The sequence below is a fragment of the Bos mutus genome, chromosome 21 (genome assembly GCF_027580195.1).
Source record: "Bos mutus isolate GX-2022 chromosome 21, NWIPB_WYAK_1.1, whole genome shotgun sequence".
In the NCBI taxonomy this organism is placed as follows: Eukaryota; Metazoa; Chordata; class Mammalia; order Artiodactyla; family Bovidae; genus Bos; species Bos mutus.
The window spans coordinates 25,448,942-25,466,391 of record NC_091637.1 but is presented as its reverse complement, the minus strand read 5'-3'; the positions used below and the strand labels follow the sequence as shown (position 1 = coordinate 25,466,391).

General features: G+C 47.3%; 1 protein-coding gene across 1 annotated transcript in view; it reads left to right on the top strand.

Annotated features, from left to right (window-relative positions):
• The first annotated feature begins 8,417 nt into the window (after positions 1–8,417).
• CTXND1 (cortexin domain containing 1) overlaps positions 8,418–17,450 on the top strand; it is a 49,577-nt gene continuing 40,544 nt past the window's right edge. Inside the window, exon 1 of the mRNA XM_070358421.1 lies at positions 8,418–8,588. The gene's annotated coding sequence lies outside the window, so the exon portion shown is untranslated. The remainder of the gene's footprint in view (positions 8,589–17,450) is intronic.

Below are 17,450 nucleotides of genomic sequence, written 5' to 3'. Positions count from 1 at the left end.
CTTCTCCAGGAGATCTTCCCGACCCAGGGATTGAACCCAGGTCTCCTGAATTGTAGGCAGATTTACCGTCTGAGCTACCAGAGAAGTCCAGCTATATGTATACATATATCCGCTCGTTTTTAGATTTCCTTCGCATTTAGGTCATCACAGAACACTGAGTAGAGTTCCCTGTGCTATACAGTTCAGTTCAGTCGCTCAGTCGTGGCTGACTCTTTGCGACTTATGGACTGCAGCACACCGGGCCTCCCTGTGCATCACCAACTCCCAAAGTTTACCCAAACTCATGTCCATTGAGTCGGTGATGTCATCCAACTATCTCATCCTCTGTCGTCCCCTTCTCCTCCTGCTCTCAATCTTCCCCAGCATCAGGGTCTTCTCAAATGAGTCAGTTCTTCTCATCAGGTGGCCAAAGGATTGGAGTTTCAGCTTCAGCACCAGTCCTTCCAATGAACACTCAGGACTGACCTCCTTTAGGATGGACTAGTTGGATCTCCTTGCAGTCCAAGGGACTCTCAAGAGTCTTCTCCAACATCACAGTTCAAAAGCATCAATTCTTCAGCACTCAGCTTTCTTTATAGTCCAACTTTCACATCCATATATGACCACTGGAAAAACCATAGCCTTGACTAGATGGACCTTTGTTGGCACAGTAATGTCTCTGCTTTTTAATATACTGTCTAGGTTGGTCATAACTTTCCTTCCAAGGAGTCAGCATCTTCTAATTTCATGGCTGCAATCACCATCTGCAGTGATTTTGGACCCCCAAAAAATAAAGTCTGACACTGTTTCCCCATCTATTTCCCATGAAGTGATGGGACCAGATGCCATGATCTTCGTTTTCTGAATGTTGAGCTTTAAGCCAACTTTTTCACTCTCTTTTTCACTTTCATCAAGAGGCTCTTTAGTTCTTCATTTTCTGCCATAAGGGTGGTGTCATCTGCATATCTGAGGTTATTGATATTTCTCCCGGCAATCTTGATTCCAGCTTGTGCTTCACCCAGCCCAGCATTTTTCATGATGTACTCTGCATAGAAGTTAAATGAGCAGAGTGACAATAACACTACTATACAGTGGTTATCTATTTTATACATAGAAGTGTATATATGTCAATCCCAATCTCCCAGTTCCTCCCAGCCCCCTTTCCCCTTTGGGTATCCATATGTTTGTTCTCTACTATGCGCCTATTTCTTTTTTAAGATTTATTTTTTCTCTGCCTCACCAAGAAGATAACCACAGAGAAAAGTTGGGGCTCCCTAAAATTTCAAGTTGGCTACAAAGGTCTTCTTATCCTTTAGAGCCTCGCTAAGTTCCAGAGGAAGAGAAGCCTGCAGCATCTCCTTGGTTTCTCCCTGCCTTTCACAGGGAAAGCAGGCAGCAGTTGTTCATCCTTAACGGTCTCATTGGGGCTTCCCTGGTGGGTTGGACAGTAAAGAATCCGCCTAATGCAGGAGACCTGGGTTCAATCCCTGGGTCAGGAAGATCCCCTAGAGGAGGAAATAGAAACCCACTGCAGTATTCTTGCCTGGGAAATCCCATGGACAGAGGAGACTGGCGGACTACAGTCCATGGGGTCCCGAAGAGTTGGACACTACACAGCAACTAAATTGCTACTACTAGGGATCTCATTGCTCAGCCAAGACACACATCTATTGCAATGTCGGCCTCTTTCTGTGACTTTCCTCCAATCCAAAGCAAAGAAGAATGAAGAAGTCAGACTATAGAAGAGCAGCATGTCCCTCTTTGGGAGACTTTGGGAACAAGGAACAGTGCCATGGGCTGGCCTGATACCTCCCTCCTGCACTTCCTCCGAACTTTTCTCCCTTCTCTGCGTTTCAGGCCCTGAGTGATGCTGAGCATCAACACCCTTGAGTCTTCCCCTTCAAGCTAAACACCCTGAGTTCTTGACTTGGCAGAACCTAGGGAGGTGGTAGCCCGGGAGGTCTGGTGCCACGTGACCACACATTTGCAATGTCGACTTCAAGAGGAGGAACGTGACACTGGCAGGCCAGGCGGTTGGATGTGGCAGAAAGTGCCTCAGATGAAGACTCAAGAGAGATGCCCTAGTTCTGGGAGTTGAGACTGAAGTCTCAGTACTTTGGACCATGTACTTAACCTCCCTATACTCTCCATTTCGTCATCTGCCAACCAGCTCTCATTTCCTGCCTCCTCCACCCTGCCTGCACAGATTTCGTAGGAAAAAGGGCCCTGCGTGCCTTGAGCTGGTCTGGCTGACAGGACCACCATCTCCTTCCCTGGAGCCTCTTTGTTAAAGATTGGGTCATCCATCAGACCTCCGCAAAATGCAAAGAGGAAGGACGGGCTGGCACCAGAACCTGCTGCCCACTGCCCTTCCAGCTCATTGAGGGCATGAATCAGCCTGAAGGTCCTGGCCCTGAAGCTCAGGGCTCGGAAAGAGGGCGGGGGAGCTGACCCCACAGGCAAGCCTCAGCAGCAGCGGCAGAGCCCAGAACACAGACGGAAAAACTACCGCGATTCAAACAACAGCCAGCAGCTGCAGATTTTCCAAATCTTTCCCTCAAAAGCCGCTTCCTCCACCCATCCAGGAATGGAACGTAAGAGCTGAAGCTCAGGGTGTTCTAGTCCAGTGGAGAAAAGGCGACCAGAGAGAGCAAAAGGCTGGTTCCAGGTCATGTGCAGAATCCTGCCCGGGAGCCCTTTCCAAGCTCCTCCTGAAGTGACCCCTCTGGTCTTCCTGGGGGTCTTTAGGTCTCCTCTTCTCAGGTCTATGAGGCAAGCAGGCTTCATTTGGGTGGCGACATGGCCAGACCCGGAGAAGCTCACAGCTGAGCTTTCACAGGCAGACCCTCCGCCAGTGCCTAACACCCAGCATGGGAGGCCGGGGCTCCCTCATCCTCACCAAGGCAACAGGCTCACCTCCACACCAGGCACCCCACCTGACCATACATGTCCTCAACTCAGGCCCATTGCTAAAGACACAGAACCTAAGAAAACAGTGTCCTGCCCATGTGAACATGCTCTCAAGTGAAGAGACAGACCACAAACAAATATACAAGTAAGGACAGCAGGGCTTCCCTGGTGGTGCTAGTGGTAAAGAATCTGCCTGCCAATGCAGGAAACCGGGGTTCAATCCCTGAGTAGGGAAGATCCCCTGGAACAGGCAATGGTAACCCACTCCAGTATTCTTACCTGGGGAATCTCACAGACAGAGGAGCCTGGGGGCTATAGTCCATGGGGTGGGAAAGAGTCAGATGTGGCTGAGCAAGCACATCAGGGATAAACGCTACAAATAAACAGAGCAAGGTAAGGGAGACAGTAGAAAGCTCTGAGTTCCTATTTTGCATACAATGGTCACAGGAGTTATCTTACCTTTGAGCAAAGGAAAGAGGGAAGGAGTTATTCTTGATGATCTCTGAAGAAAAAAATGTCCTAGTAGAGAAAGCAGGAAGTGCAGAGGCCCGTGGGGCAGGAAGGATCTGAGGATGCAGAAGAGCTTATTGACTCTCACGCTGAAGAAGCAGGAGCCAGGAAGGGGCTGGAGGTTAGGGTAGAGAAGGACCAGAAGGATCTCCTACATCAAAAGACTTTGACTGGTATGCTGAGTGAAATGGAAAATCCATGGAGATTTTTGCAAAGCAGTGGTAGGTTTTTCATCTGTTCGTTTTTTGTTTTGTTTTGGGTTTTTTTTGGCAGCACTGGGTCTTAGTTGCGGCCTGTGGGATCTAGTTCCCTGATCAGGGTTGAATCCAGGCCCCCTGCATTGGGAACACAGTCTTAACCACTGGACCACCAGCTAAGTCCCTGTTCCTTTGTTTTAAAGAGACCTTTTGTTTTATTTATCTTTAAAATATTTATTTACTTTTGGCTGCATTGAGTCTTAGTTGGGGCATGTGGGATCTTTCCTTGCGCTGCGGGCTTCTCTCTCTACTAAAGGTTCAGTAGTTGCCCCACAGAATGCAGGACCTTAGTTCCCCCACCGGGGATTGAACCCGTGTCCCCAGTATTGGAAGGTGGACTCTTAACCACAGGACCACCAGGGAAGTCCCAGCAGTGGTAGGTTTTTATGGAGGGTAGCTCAGACCGCTGCTTGGAGGGGTGGTCAAATTCTGAATGTATTCTGTAGATAGAACCAGAACTAGTAAGTGGAGAGTAAGAAAACATAATGGAAAATAACTTGAGGATTGAAGGCAGAGAGGAGTCTGTTTTCTGAACCTCCTCACCAACAGCAAAGCTGGTTTCTCTGGCTATGCTCCCTCTGCGGGACTCAAGAGAAGACCACAAGTCTACTGAAACCACCAAGCAGCCAGCCACAGATGGCAGGCTGCCTTGCCCTGGCCCGGGGCATTAAGGAACCTTGGGTAGAGAAGGAGCCTTGGAGACCAACCAGTACAACACTCCCCAGCCCCAAGCCTTTTTCTCCCCCAGGGGATCTTCCCAACCCAGGGATCAGATATGCATCTTCTGCATTGGCAGGCAGATTCTTTACCACTGAGCCACCAGGGAAGACTGCTAACAATGTTACGGGTGATTTCAAGCCACCGATGACTTACACACTGCCTTGAAATTTTCCAAAAATTTAAAATTGGCTCTTGCAAGCTAGTGCAGGCTTGTACTAGCACCTAGGATACCACTTCCCTCCGCTGCCTTGCTGAGCATCTGCTCAGATGGAAAACCTACTGCGTTCAGCCATAATCCATCCCACGCTGGGTTAGAGCCAGAGACTTTGGAAATATTTTCCAACTGTCTGCTTGCGAATCCCACCACTGAAGTTAAAGGATCCCTGGGCCACTGGCAGGAACTGGGAGCCAGGATGCTACATGCCTGCTTCCTGACGAGGCCATAGTGCTTGTCACCTGCTGCAGACAATGCATTGATACCTGTGAATTACTAGGCACCCAAGGAACAGACTCTGGGCTTTCAGTGGCATCACTGGGGACGGGGGGACAAGCTGATGCCAATGATGACATCTCCAAGCAGGGAAGAGCAGAGTCTGCAGGAGATGGTTGGTGTCACCCTACTTGTGAAAGTTTTAGTTGATCAGTCATGTCTGACTCTTTGTGACCCCATGGACTATAGCCCGTCAGGCTCCTCTGTCCATGGGGATTCTCCAAGCAAGAATGCTGGAGTGGGTTGCCACTTTCTTCTCCAGGGGATCTTCTGCACCCAGGGATCAAACCTGGGTCTCCTGCATTGTAGGCAGATGCTTTCCCATCTGAGCCACTAGGAGGTAATCCTACTTGTAGTCTTTCCAAAGAAGGCAGGCTTCCGTGCAAGCCAACTCCAGCACTCAAAGAGCCACCAAGTGATGTCCCTGTTGTTATTCTCTTGATTACTAAAGATAATACAAAACTGGGGCTGTGGGGAAAACACAAACTGTTAGGACTTAGATCGACAATGGTCAGTCAGCCTGACAGCAGATCCATCCTCAGGCTTTTGGAAACTATGATTACACTACAGATTAGCAGTTCCTGTGTCAGAAAGTGAGAACCAGAGGCTACTAGAGGTCAGAATAACACTAGCACTGGAAGAGGTTGTCAGGAGGCACCACTTATCCATTCTAGAAAACATGGAACTTCAGGCAAAATTGTCAGAATAAAAATGACCTGTGAGAGATAAGTGCTTTGCTTTCTTCCAGTATTTTTTCTATGAATTATCTGCGTAAGCATATTCTGTATATTTTAATAAAACTAAAATTAAGATTGTAAGATATATAGCTTATATGCTGCATTTTATCATTTAATATTAGACTAAAAGCATTTTCCATATTATTCAATATTGGCTTATAATGACTAGACTATCTAGCTTTCTCTATATTCTTTTGCTTAGTAATTTTTCAAGTTTAGAATGACATACAGCTTGGTGAACTTCTAATCAGGTGCAAGTGAGTGACACTTAACTAATTTTGTTGATGACGACCTCTGAATTAAAAACTCAGCAGAAACTTGACATCCTTTTACGAGGAATGCCACTGATTTGCTCCCAGTAGATGGTGAGTAGGGGCAGCTGGGCAAATATCATTTTTGAAAGGTTAATTAGAGGACTGAACCCACTCAGTGACACCCTGCTAAATGGTTTACATTTTTATTATTTATTATTTTTAATGATATTATTATTATTATTATTTTAATTTGGCCATGCCATGCGGCGTGTGGGATCTTGTTCCCCAACCAGGAATCAAACCTGTGGCTCCTGAAGCATGGAGTCTTAATCACTGGATCACCAGGGAATTCTGTTATTTGCTTTTTAACTCATTTTATGGTGCATTTTTTAACAAAGACATTTGGATTTTTAAATCACACCTATCAGTCTTTTATGTTTTCATGATATATTTAGAAAGAACTTCACAATCCCAGGTTTACGACAAATATTCACCTATATAGTCATCTAATTATTTTTTGGCTTCATTTTTTCACACTTCGTATTTGATGGATTTGGAATTTATTTGGGGCTAGGGAACTAGGTAGAAAATCGGCTTCCACTAATCCGATATCATTTTTGGAAAAATGTCTCTATTCTAGCAACTTGAAGCGCCACCTTTTAACACCACAGTTTCCTGTGTACTAAATTTAGGCTCTTCGACCTGCTCTACTGAACAGTCATCTCTAGGGCAGTAACATGCTGTTTTAATTACCGTTGCTTTGTGATAAAGGCAGTGTAGTGTGACAGAGGCTTAAACACAGATGCATAGGTTATGGAAGCAGGGTGTCTGCCTCACATCCATAATCCCGCACTTCTAGCTGTGTGATTCTGTTTATCCTACAGAGCCTGCATTTTCTTATCTTGAAGTGGCGGCAATATTAGTATCTGTATCACAGGTATGTTGTGAGCATCAAATTGCATTAATACATGTAAAGCACTTCCTTAAGTGGTAAGGCTTCAGTCAATGTAGCATTTTATTTATTTACTTATGCACATATTTATTTACTTATGCATTCTTTCATTTCAACATCCAACAGGCCTAGTTTCTCTTACTTTCTTTCTTATCAACATTTTGTTGACTGTTCTGTCTTTACACTTCCACAGGAGACCTAGAATCAGTGAAAAAGAAGATTCTACTTGACAAATAGAAGATTCTATTTGAAGACGACTGGATTGAATTTAAAGTAAAGAGAATTCGACAAGGTTACAATATTTGCTTCTTTTCATCCCAGAGTAAGCACTGCTCTTAACAAAGTAAAAGGTGTGTGTGTGGGGTGTGTGTGTGGGGTGGGTGTGTGTGTGGGGGTGGATGGGTGTGTGTGGGGGTGGGTGGGTGGGTGTGTGGGGGTGGGTGGGTGGGGGGTGGGTGGGTGTGTGTGGGGGGGTGTGTGTGGGGGGTGGGTGTGTGTGTGGGGGGGGGTGTGTGTGGGGGGGTGGGTGTGTGTGTGTGGGGGGGTGGGTGGGTGTGTGTGGGGGGGTGGGTGGGTGTGTGTGGGGAGGTGGGGGGGGGGGTGGGTGCGTGCGCGTGCGCACGCACATGCACCCATGCGCTCAGTTGCTCAGTTGTGTCCAACTTTTTTCGACCCCATGCACTGTAGCCCGCCAGGCTCTCTGTCCATGGGATTTTTCAGGCAAGAATACTGGAGTGGGTTGCAATGTCCTCCTTCTCCCCTACCCAGGGATCGAACCCTGTATTAATATTTCCTGTATTAGCCGGCAGATTCTTTACCACTGCACCACCTGGAAAGCCCAAGCAAAAGATATTCTTATGCATTTATCAATACTAACCAGTTAGAAATGTCAGTGGGGAAAAAATCCCATTCTTACTACTAGCAAAACCATAAAAAGTTAAGAATATAAATTGACCAAGTAGGAGATATTGCCTGGTAAATTTATACTCCTAGCTTTTACGGTTTTGTTAGTAGTAAAAATGGGATCCCCCCCCCAACCACCACTGGCATTTCTAACTGGTTAGTAAATACAGGAGAAGACTTAATTTGGTATCTTTACTTTGTAATCGGCCAGTTCCTTGGAAAAGGCGTCTATTTCATTCAATCTTCAGTTCAGATTTTTCAGTTAGACAATCACTTCTACTGCATATAGTCACTGTTTTTCTCCTACTTCCCAGTATTTAAAAAGCTCCCCCTCCCATTTCTGGCTTGTTTACAAATGCACAACTTCAATGTTTTAACCCCCTTTTCCTTTTCTTGTCTAATTGCATTCACCAGACTTTCCAGCTGGCCTCCTGGTCTTGCTCCTAACTTTGATGCAAACGTTGGTCTCACTAAAAAGCATAATGCAGGAAGGAGGATGCCCTGAGAGAGGTGTTCGCTTTCCCATAAAGGAAAAATCTGAAGGGAGAGCTTGTGAAGAGCGTATCAGAAAAGCCTAGGCTGGTGTGTGCGCCGGCAAGGGGCTCCCGGGCCCCCTCCGCGCGGCCCACGCTCTGCTCTGCCCCAGGGGCTGAAGTTTCTCCCTGCGTTTCCGCTTGAACAGCATCCAGCTGCCTCGCCTTTAAAATGCCAGGACGGCCGCCGCTCCGCTCAGAGCCCCCTCTCGGCGGCTGGCCGGGTCTCGCCCGCGCCGCCGGGGCGCTGACTCAGCCGCAGCCCGCCCAGCCGGCCTGGGCAGCGCCCCCCGCGCCACCGACCAGCACGCGCCGCAGCGAGCGCACCGGACTGCCTCGCCAGGTAAGCACTGCGGGCGCATCCCGGGTCCCTGCGGGGCCGGAGCGCAGCGCGGTCGGGGGACCGGGGCGTCGCGTGGGGCACGGTGGGGAAGAGGGGTGGTCCCCGGCCACGGAGCCAGCCGGCCGGCCGCGCGCAGAGGATCTGCTGGAGGAGATCCGCCGCCTCGAGGAGACCCGCACGGCCACCCGGGGCCGGGACCCCTTCCGGTGGCACGGCGCCCTGAGTGCGCCTGGATGGACAGGGGAGGCCGGACGGCGCCGGCAGGTAGCAGCATCTTGGGGCGGCCGGGGTGGGAGCCGCGCCGGCTCTGCGTTGCAGCAGTCCGTGTTCGGCTGCGGGGCTCGGGTCTGTAAAGCCTGGAAGAGCGCTGGGCTGTGTTCCAAGCACCGTCACTCCCTCGAGCTGTACCCTCTCCCTTCGGGGTCCTCGGCTCTTCTCCAAGGAGGGGTTTAGGGAGTCTGAGTTGAAACTGAATCAAAGTTGGAAATTTGTTCTCCTTAAGTTCATTGCTTAAAATTCAGTCCCTTCTTGTGGCTGACAGTAACCTGGAACAGATCCTTCTCAGTGTAGCTGATGAAGGTCATATTAGATGTAACTTTCTGGGGAAAGTTCTGTTGGCGGCAGCCTGTCTAAAATGTCAAGGCTCCCTCTGATTTTGTCCTCATCTGCAGCCTCATACAGAGTTTCAGATATTTTTTTTCCCACGTCACTGTAAAAGTGGAGAATGTGTCTGGGTGATTTGAGGGGGTGGGAGGCAGAACGCATTAGGGAACTGAATTTTATAATCGTCTCTTGGCCCATAAGGAACGTTCTGGAAAGGAAAACCTGTCAGGAAAGACCAAGGTGATCCACCTTCTCACTAGATGCTCAGTAAGGTCATCGTGTGGCTTTGGATCCAGAAATGAAGTCCCAGGCAGGGTCTCCAGTCTGTTTTCATGTTAGTGCACTTCTGCATTAACTTGCAGCGTCTTCTTCATCACCATGGGGGTTTAGCTGAGCCTCCCCAGAATCCAGTCAGAAAATCATTGTCTAGGATGCAATCTTACTCCTTTCCATGAAGTGTGGATCCAGTCAATTAGGGGTTCGATGCCTTGAGTCTCCTGTCCTTTCCCTCCTTCTCCTTAATCCACCACTTGAGATGAACTGTAATGACCTGATCTGTGGTCTCTGCAAAGCTGCACAGTGGATTTAGGACATCAGAAAGTCCAACATCCAAGGCCTTTGATGTGCTTTACAAACTGAATTTGGATTACAGCTACATTTTCAGGGATGGCTCAACCTAAGACATGTAGTAGCTTTGAGGACACACGAGAAGAAGGAAAATTGTCAAGTGCAAACTTACCCTGGAAATCTATTCTAGAAGCTATGACTTCACATTTATCCAAAAGAGATATTGTGAGTAAGCTGTCAGTTGATGCTGTATAATCTTTAATATATTCTTATTCCAAGTGATTAATTTCCCACTTTTTTTTTCCTGTTGTGTTTAATATTTCTGAACGCCATTCAAGTAATGAATGCCTGAAGTATAATGTATCTCTGCACCCAAATATGTTTGGAAATTTACTGCAAATTTTCAGCCATTAGATCATTAAGATGTACATTTTAGATAGACAAGGTTATGGTAAAAGAAAGGGTTTTAAAAGCAGTACGAACCTGAATTAGCCCGAAAATAAATGTTCTATTAACTGCTTGAAAGTTGTGATTTAGAGGACTAGCTATCACTCCGGTGTATTTTCTTACAGGGTTAATGAAAAAGGCAGCCATTCCGAATATAATGCCCTGCTTGTTAATCTTTCTCCAACAAATATTTACACTACCAGGCCGCACCATCACAGCACAGACTCAAAAGCTGCAGTCTAAGGTGGTTTGTGTAGTGTCATTTAGATTCGACAGTATTTCTACGATGTAAGTGGAAAATGAAATGGTATCAAGGAAAATGTCCCTAAATTATCCTGTCCAGCCACAATAGAGAGAACAGTGTTTATAAAATTGGCAAGGTTCCAAGACTCTGAGGCTAATGCTATAATAAGTCCTGATGTGGAGAAAGACCGGAAAGGTTCTGAATTTTGGCATCAGAGGCTCTGGAATTGGTCCATGTCAGTGAATTTTTTAGATAACTGAAGTTCGCATTAAAACATCAAACATGGCAACATTTTCAACTATTTGACTTGTTTTGGAAGGAAATATTCCTCAAGTGTGTTCTGTGCTTCTTACGATCAAAAAGCTTGATGGTTCTTGATGACTGGGGAGCAGTCCTGTGAAAATCAATTATCCTGTGTCCACACGGGAGAAGGAGCCCCGAGGTCTGTGTCTGATAGATCAGCATTTAGTTCCTGCTCTGCCTCTGGTCAAATGACCTTAATTTCATCCAGATGCCTTTTTGAGCTTCTGTTCTCACATTCATAAAATCCCAGGAGAAGCCATACTTGAAAGTCGTTCCATTTGTTGGGCACTTATTGTATGCTAAGCATTTTCTACATGCTGTCATTTAATTCCCAGAGTAAGGATTACCATCCCCATTTTCCTGATGAGGAAACTTACGATCAGAAAAGCAACTTGAATTACTCAAGGTTAATTCAGGGTAGGAGAGCTGGTCTTCCAAACAGAGATCATTTGATTTTGAAACCTATATTCTTCTCACCTATCCTATGAAGTTGCTAAAAGGAAATCACTCCTGATGTAGAGTCAGCACTCACACACACACACACACTATATGTGTATATATATATATATATATATATTTATATATATATATATATCTTATATATATATATATAGTTGCACTTAACTCTGGTGACCGGTTCCACATTGTGACTATGTAGTTAAATGAGGTCATTCATGTTTCAGCCTGGGAAGTGGTCCCTCTGTAACCGGTTTCTACTACAGTCAGTTATTACTCCAGGGAATCATCTAACTCGTTCTGAGACTCTTTCCCTGTTTCAAACTTAGGAAGCTATCGCCTTCTTTGCTGGGTTGTTGTGGAAATCATATTTGGTGATATATATGAAAGAGCCTAATACATAGTGCGTGCTCAGTCACTCATTCATGTCCGACTCTTGTCTCTGGCGAGCCCATGGACTATAGCCCACCAGGACTACAGCCCAACTACAGCCCAACTGTCCATGGAATGTTCCAGGCAAGAATACTGGAGTGCATTGCCATTTCCTCCTCCAGGGGATCTTCTCAACCCAGGGATCGAACCTGCATCTCTTTCATCTCCTGCATTGGCAGGCAGATTCTTAACTACTGCACCAGCTGGGAAGCTATGCATCTGGTGCATTGCAGGGAGGTTCTTTTACCACTGAGCCATCAGGGAAGCTTCTCTAACACATAGTAGGTGTTTACAAAGGAAGTCCTTGTGGACCTCCCCTTCTAGAGTCTGCTTCTAGCTTCACCAAGGACTTCAGTGCTCCATGGATTTCCTCTGTGTGTTCTCTTTAAAAAAAATTTTTTTTTCTTTTTTTTTGGCCTCACTGTACAGCATGTGGGATCTAAGTTCCCCAACCAGGAATGGAACCCACACCCCCTGCAGTGGAAGCACAAAGTCCTAACCACTCGACCACCAGGGAAGTCTCTCCTCTGTGTGTTCTTGAACACATGCCCCATGCTGGCCATTCCTGAAGGTGGTCCCTCCAGGAATGATGATGCTTCAAGTCCTCCAGATGGAGCCCCCTCGGAAAACTTATTTCAACGGGAACATAGAGGGACAGCATTCTAGCTGGGAAGAGGTTAGGGTGGGATCCCTGATCCCAGCATCCCCAGCCTGCCCCAGCCATCTAAGAGGCCCCTCCTGTAGCATAGCAGGGGCTCCCAGCCAAACAAGCATCCTTCGTGTGCCTGCAGCCTGCCCCCTCTAGTCATGTCCTGCCTGCCTGCTGGCCCAGGGACAGAAGAGGGAATGTGCCCCTATGTCTCAGTAAACAACTGGCCTCAAGGCACACATTTCATGTTCAGTATGTATTCTTGCCTGGGACATCCCCTGGACAGAGGAGCCTGGTGAGCTACTGTCCCTGGGGTTGCAAAGAGTTGGACATGACTGAGCAACTAAACCACCGCCACCAAGTAATTTATACTCCATTCTGGGAATTTTTAAATATTTTGAGATTCTTTTGGTATTTTTTATGCCTAAAGTATTTTTTATTAAAGCTTTCTTTAAAATATTTATTTTTGGGTGTGTCGGGTCTTAGTTGGCTCTGTAGTGTGGCTTGCAGGTGTCACTGGCACCCAGCATGTGAGATCCTAGTTCCCTGACCTGGGATTGAACCCATGTCCCCTACACTGAAAGGTGGAATCATAACCACTGGACCACCAGGGAAGTACCTAGTTTAAAGTACCTAGTTAAATACTTAAAGTTTTTAAGTATTTTATCCTACTACATAATGCAACTCTGTGTTACTATAAAGCAAGACAGCCTACCACCAACACCACTCTGGGAAGAGGTAACCTTCTGTTCTGGGCCACATTCTTGCATCCTCTGTGGTGTGCATGCCCCAGGGAGGGAAGCCAGGCTCCAGAAGGATTTGGACCCTTCCTCTAAAAGATCTCACTCCTAATGCCTCGGCTCATAGAACCCCGCAGACTCCAGAATGGCATTTCGTCCTCAACCTTGGGACAGCGTGACACAAAGAAACCCTGAGGTTCCCCTTGCAGACTGAGCAAGATCCAAGAAGCAGTCACTCCTTCAGTCCACATCCGTGGCAGACATGGGGCTTAAAATATTATGCTCTTTCCACGAACATGAACGTGGACATGAATTTTCATGCTCAGGTGGCCATAACAGGTTGGCCAGAGGTGACATCTATTTGTCATCCAACGGTTGGCATTGACAGCCAACAGGTGTCCTGGAAGTGCATGATCTTCATCATCACAGCCAGCTCTCTTTGGCTACACTGACTTTTCCTTGGCTCAGGTTGAGATCCTTATGTTCTAGAAGCTGCAGATAGATTGGACACTCTGTCATGCCTCCTCTGCTTGCCCGGAGCAGACATTGCTGATCAATCATGACATCCTTTCCCACACAACCAGAATGAGGCCTCAGAATCCTCAACAACTGCCTGGAGTTGGCTCATAAAATGGTATTTCATTGGGCACTGTAGACAAGTAAAAGACCCTGAGGAGTTTTAAGACACAGCAGTAAGATGACGGGGCTTCCCAGGTGGCACAGTGGTAAAGAATCTGCCTGCCAGTGCAGGAGATATAAGAGACACAGGGTTCGATCACTGGGTTGGGAAGACCCCTGGAGGAGGGATGGCTACCCAGTCCAGTATTCTTGCCTGGAGAATCCTGTGGACAGAGGAGCCAGTAGGCTATAGTCCATAGGGTCTCGTGATTTGGATGTGACTGAGCACACATACACAAAATAAGATGACAGTCCCCTCACTGTTCCTTAGGCTCCTCCTATACGCCCTGGGAACAGTGACAAAAATCTATCCCTTCGCAGCTCAACCTGTCCCCAGACTTGCTAAGACGGAAGTCCCAGCTCTAGGGGGCAGCCTATCAATCCTACCGATACAGTGTTGGCGGTGGGCCTTGGGGAGGTCACCTGTGCCCACCTTGGGCTGCCTGCATTGAATCAGTTGGTTCTTGTGCAACCAGGACACCTGTGTTAATTTCCTAGGGTGTCATGATAAAGTACCACAGGCTGGGGGTGGGGTTTAAACAACAAGAACTTATTTTCTCTCAAGGCTGGACGTGAGAAGCCTGGGATCCAGGTGTCAACAGGGCTGGTTTCTTCTGAGGCTTCTCTTGTTGGCTTGAAGACAGCTGCCTTCTCCCCGGGTCTTCATTTCGTCTTCCCTCTGTGTCTGTGTCCTAATCTCCTCTTCTTATAAGGACCCCTTTTGTGTGTGTGTGTGTGTGCACGCTTAGTTGTGTCCGACTCTTTGCAGCCCCATACACTGTAGCCCGCCAGGCTCCTCTCTCTGTGGGATTTCCCAGGCAAGAATACTGGAGTGGGTTGCCATTTCCCACTTCAAGGGATCTTCCTGACTCAGGGATCGAACCCTCATCTCCTACACTGAGGCAGATTCTTAAGCACTGAGCCACCTGGGATGCCCTGTAAAGACCCCAGTCATATTGAATTAGGGTCCACCCATATGGCTTCCTCTTACATTGTTACCTCTTGAAAGGCCCGCATCCCCGAATACAGTCGCATTCTGAAGTTCTGGGAGTTAAGGTCTTGAACCTATGAACTGAGGGGAGCAGGGGACACAGTTAAGTTCATAACAACATCTGAGGGAATGATGTTTGAACTTGACCCGTTTGAGAGGGTGTGGTCCAGGCTGGCACAGCAGTGAGGCCCCATGCAGAGGAACAGCCTGTGTACCAAGCCCCAAGAGGGCATGAGTGGACCTGAATCCAGACCTCCATCAATACAACAGTTGCTCAGCTTCCAAGACAGCCCTCCTGGGAATTCCCTGGTGATCCAGTGGTTAAGAATCCACACTTCCAGTGCAGGGGTGTGGGTTTGATCCCTGGTTGGGGAACTAAGATCCTGCATGCCTCACAGCATGGGCAAAAAAATAAAAATATTCTTTCCAAGATGGCCCTCCTGTTGGAAATAGTCTGCTCCTTGTATTGTTTTTAAAGATAGATTTGATATAATTTTTCAAGATTTATTTATTTATTTTTGGCTGTTCTGGGTCTTTGTTGCTGCATGGGGGCTTTCTCCAATTGCAGAGAGTGGGGGTTACTCTTTGTTGCGGTACACAGGCTTCTTATTGGAGTGGTTTCTCTGGTTGTGGAACACAGACTCTAGGCAGGCTGGCTTAGTTGCTCTAAGGCCTGTGGGATCTTCCTGGACCAGGAATTGAACGTGTGTCTCCTGCATTGGGAGGCTGAGTCTTAACCATTTGACCACCAGGGAAGCCCTCCCCTGTCTTATTAACTAATGCTCAGGAGAGGTGCTCCTGTCCAGTGGACCAGTGGACTGGCCACATGGACATTCTAGACTCAACTCCCTGGACGAGACCTGGACTCCATCTGTATCAACCACAAGGCAGAATTGTTTGCTGATGATCAAAGCATGTGTCTCCCGTCCCTGGGACCCAGTTAAAACATTAAAATATCCATCTCAGTGTCTATAAAAGAATGGAGAAATGTGGGCACTTTTAGCAAGCCCAGCTTCAAAAATCCTGTCTCTCCCCGGTGGCCACATCTCCAAGCGAGCAAGGACATTATCATTAATCGATCTACATGCTCAGTGGATTCTGGTTCTCCTAAAACCTGTCTTCTTGTTCAGCAATTACTCTGATTTCTGAGAATGCTCCTTAGAAAATGTTGCAGGTTGCCATGTCCTCCTCCACGGGAACTTCCAGATCCAGATATTGAACTCATGTCTCCTGTGACTCCTTCACTGTAGGCAGAATTTTTACCACCTGAGCCATGATTTAAACCATGGACCCCACCAAGCCCCAGCTCATTCTGTCTGGACAGAAGCACAAACGTCCTCTCTTTCCTTCTAGACCCAGAGAGACACGTTCACTCCCACAATGGACATCACTCGAGGCATCTTATGATTTCCTGCTTTCCACTAAAGTCATGACACAGCCAATTGTCAGCACTGCCTGTAGCCAAAGCTTTGCTGTCCAAGCTGACGTGGCCTCAATATCCTCTGCCCCAGCCCTGGAAAAATCACAGAAGGACAAACAGTAGAGGCTGTGTCTGGAAAGAAATCTGTGTTTCTAGGTCTTAGATGACTGTGTCTTTGACTGTTACTTCTTTATCACCAAAGTCCTCTTTCAATCTTGCTCCCACATCAATCTATGTGTGTGTGCATGCGTACTCAGTCATGTCTGACTTTTTGCAACCCCATGGACTGTAGCCCACCAGGCTCCTCTGTCCATGGGATTCTCCAGGCAAGAATACTAGAGTGGGTTGCCATGCTCTCCTCCAGGGGTTCCTCCCAACCCAGGGGTTGAACCTGAGTATCTTGTGTCTCCTGCACTGACAGGTGGGTTCTTTACCACTAGCACCACCTGGGAAGCCCTCATGATCCTTATTTTTTTCTGAATTAGAGATCCCTTAAGATCCTGCATGTCCTGCTCGGAGAGGCAGGTTTGGCTCTGCCCCACGTCTTACCTGGGGAGCAAACAGCTACAAGCCCAGCCTCTCGTAGTCAACCCTCTTTTTGTCAGGCTGCCCCTCCCTGTGGTTCAGTTTATTGGGACTAAAAAGAGGAGGAACTTTCCTGGTGGTTCAGTGGTTGGGACTCCACACTCCCATTGCAGGGGGCTGCAGGTTTAATGGGCTTCCCTGGTGGCTCAGTTGGTAAAGAATCCACCTGTAAGGCAAGAGACCTGAGTTCGGATCCCTGGGTTGGGAAGATCCCCTGGAGTAGGAAATAGGAACCCATTTCAGTATTCTTGCCTGGAGAATCCCCATGTACAGAGGAGCCTGGTGGGTTTTAGTCCTTGGGGTCACAAAGAGCTGGACATGACTGACAGACTTTGCACAGCAGGTTCAATCCCTGGTCAGGGAACTCAGATCCCACATGCTGCGTGGCCAAAAAATAAAAATAAAATAAGAATAATTAAATATTTTTAAAAGAAATACTTAGAAAAAGAATAATAAAAAGATGGCTGTAGGGTCTATTGATTTTGACACATCATTCACCAGTGTGTCCCCCACCATCCTGAGCTTGGGTCTCACATAAATTTCACATAAATTCTCAGGCCTCATCTGTTCACTTGACTCTGGCTTGCTGGTCTCAGAGAAGAGAAGGCATTAGTAGGGTATGAGAAGATTGCTTTGTGTTCTGCAATGAACAAGGATTCTAAACAGAGAAAGGTAATTAATAATTAATGGTCTGGACTTATCTTCTCATTTCCCACCCCCTTCGTGACTGGGATGTGAAATTCAACC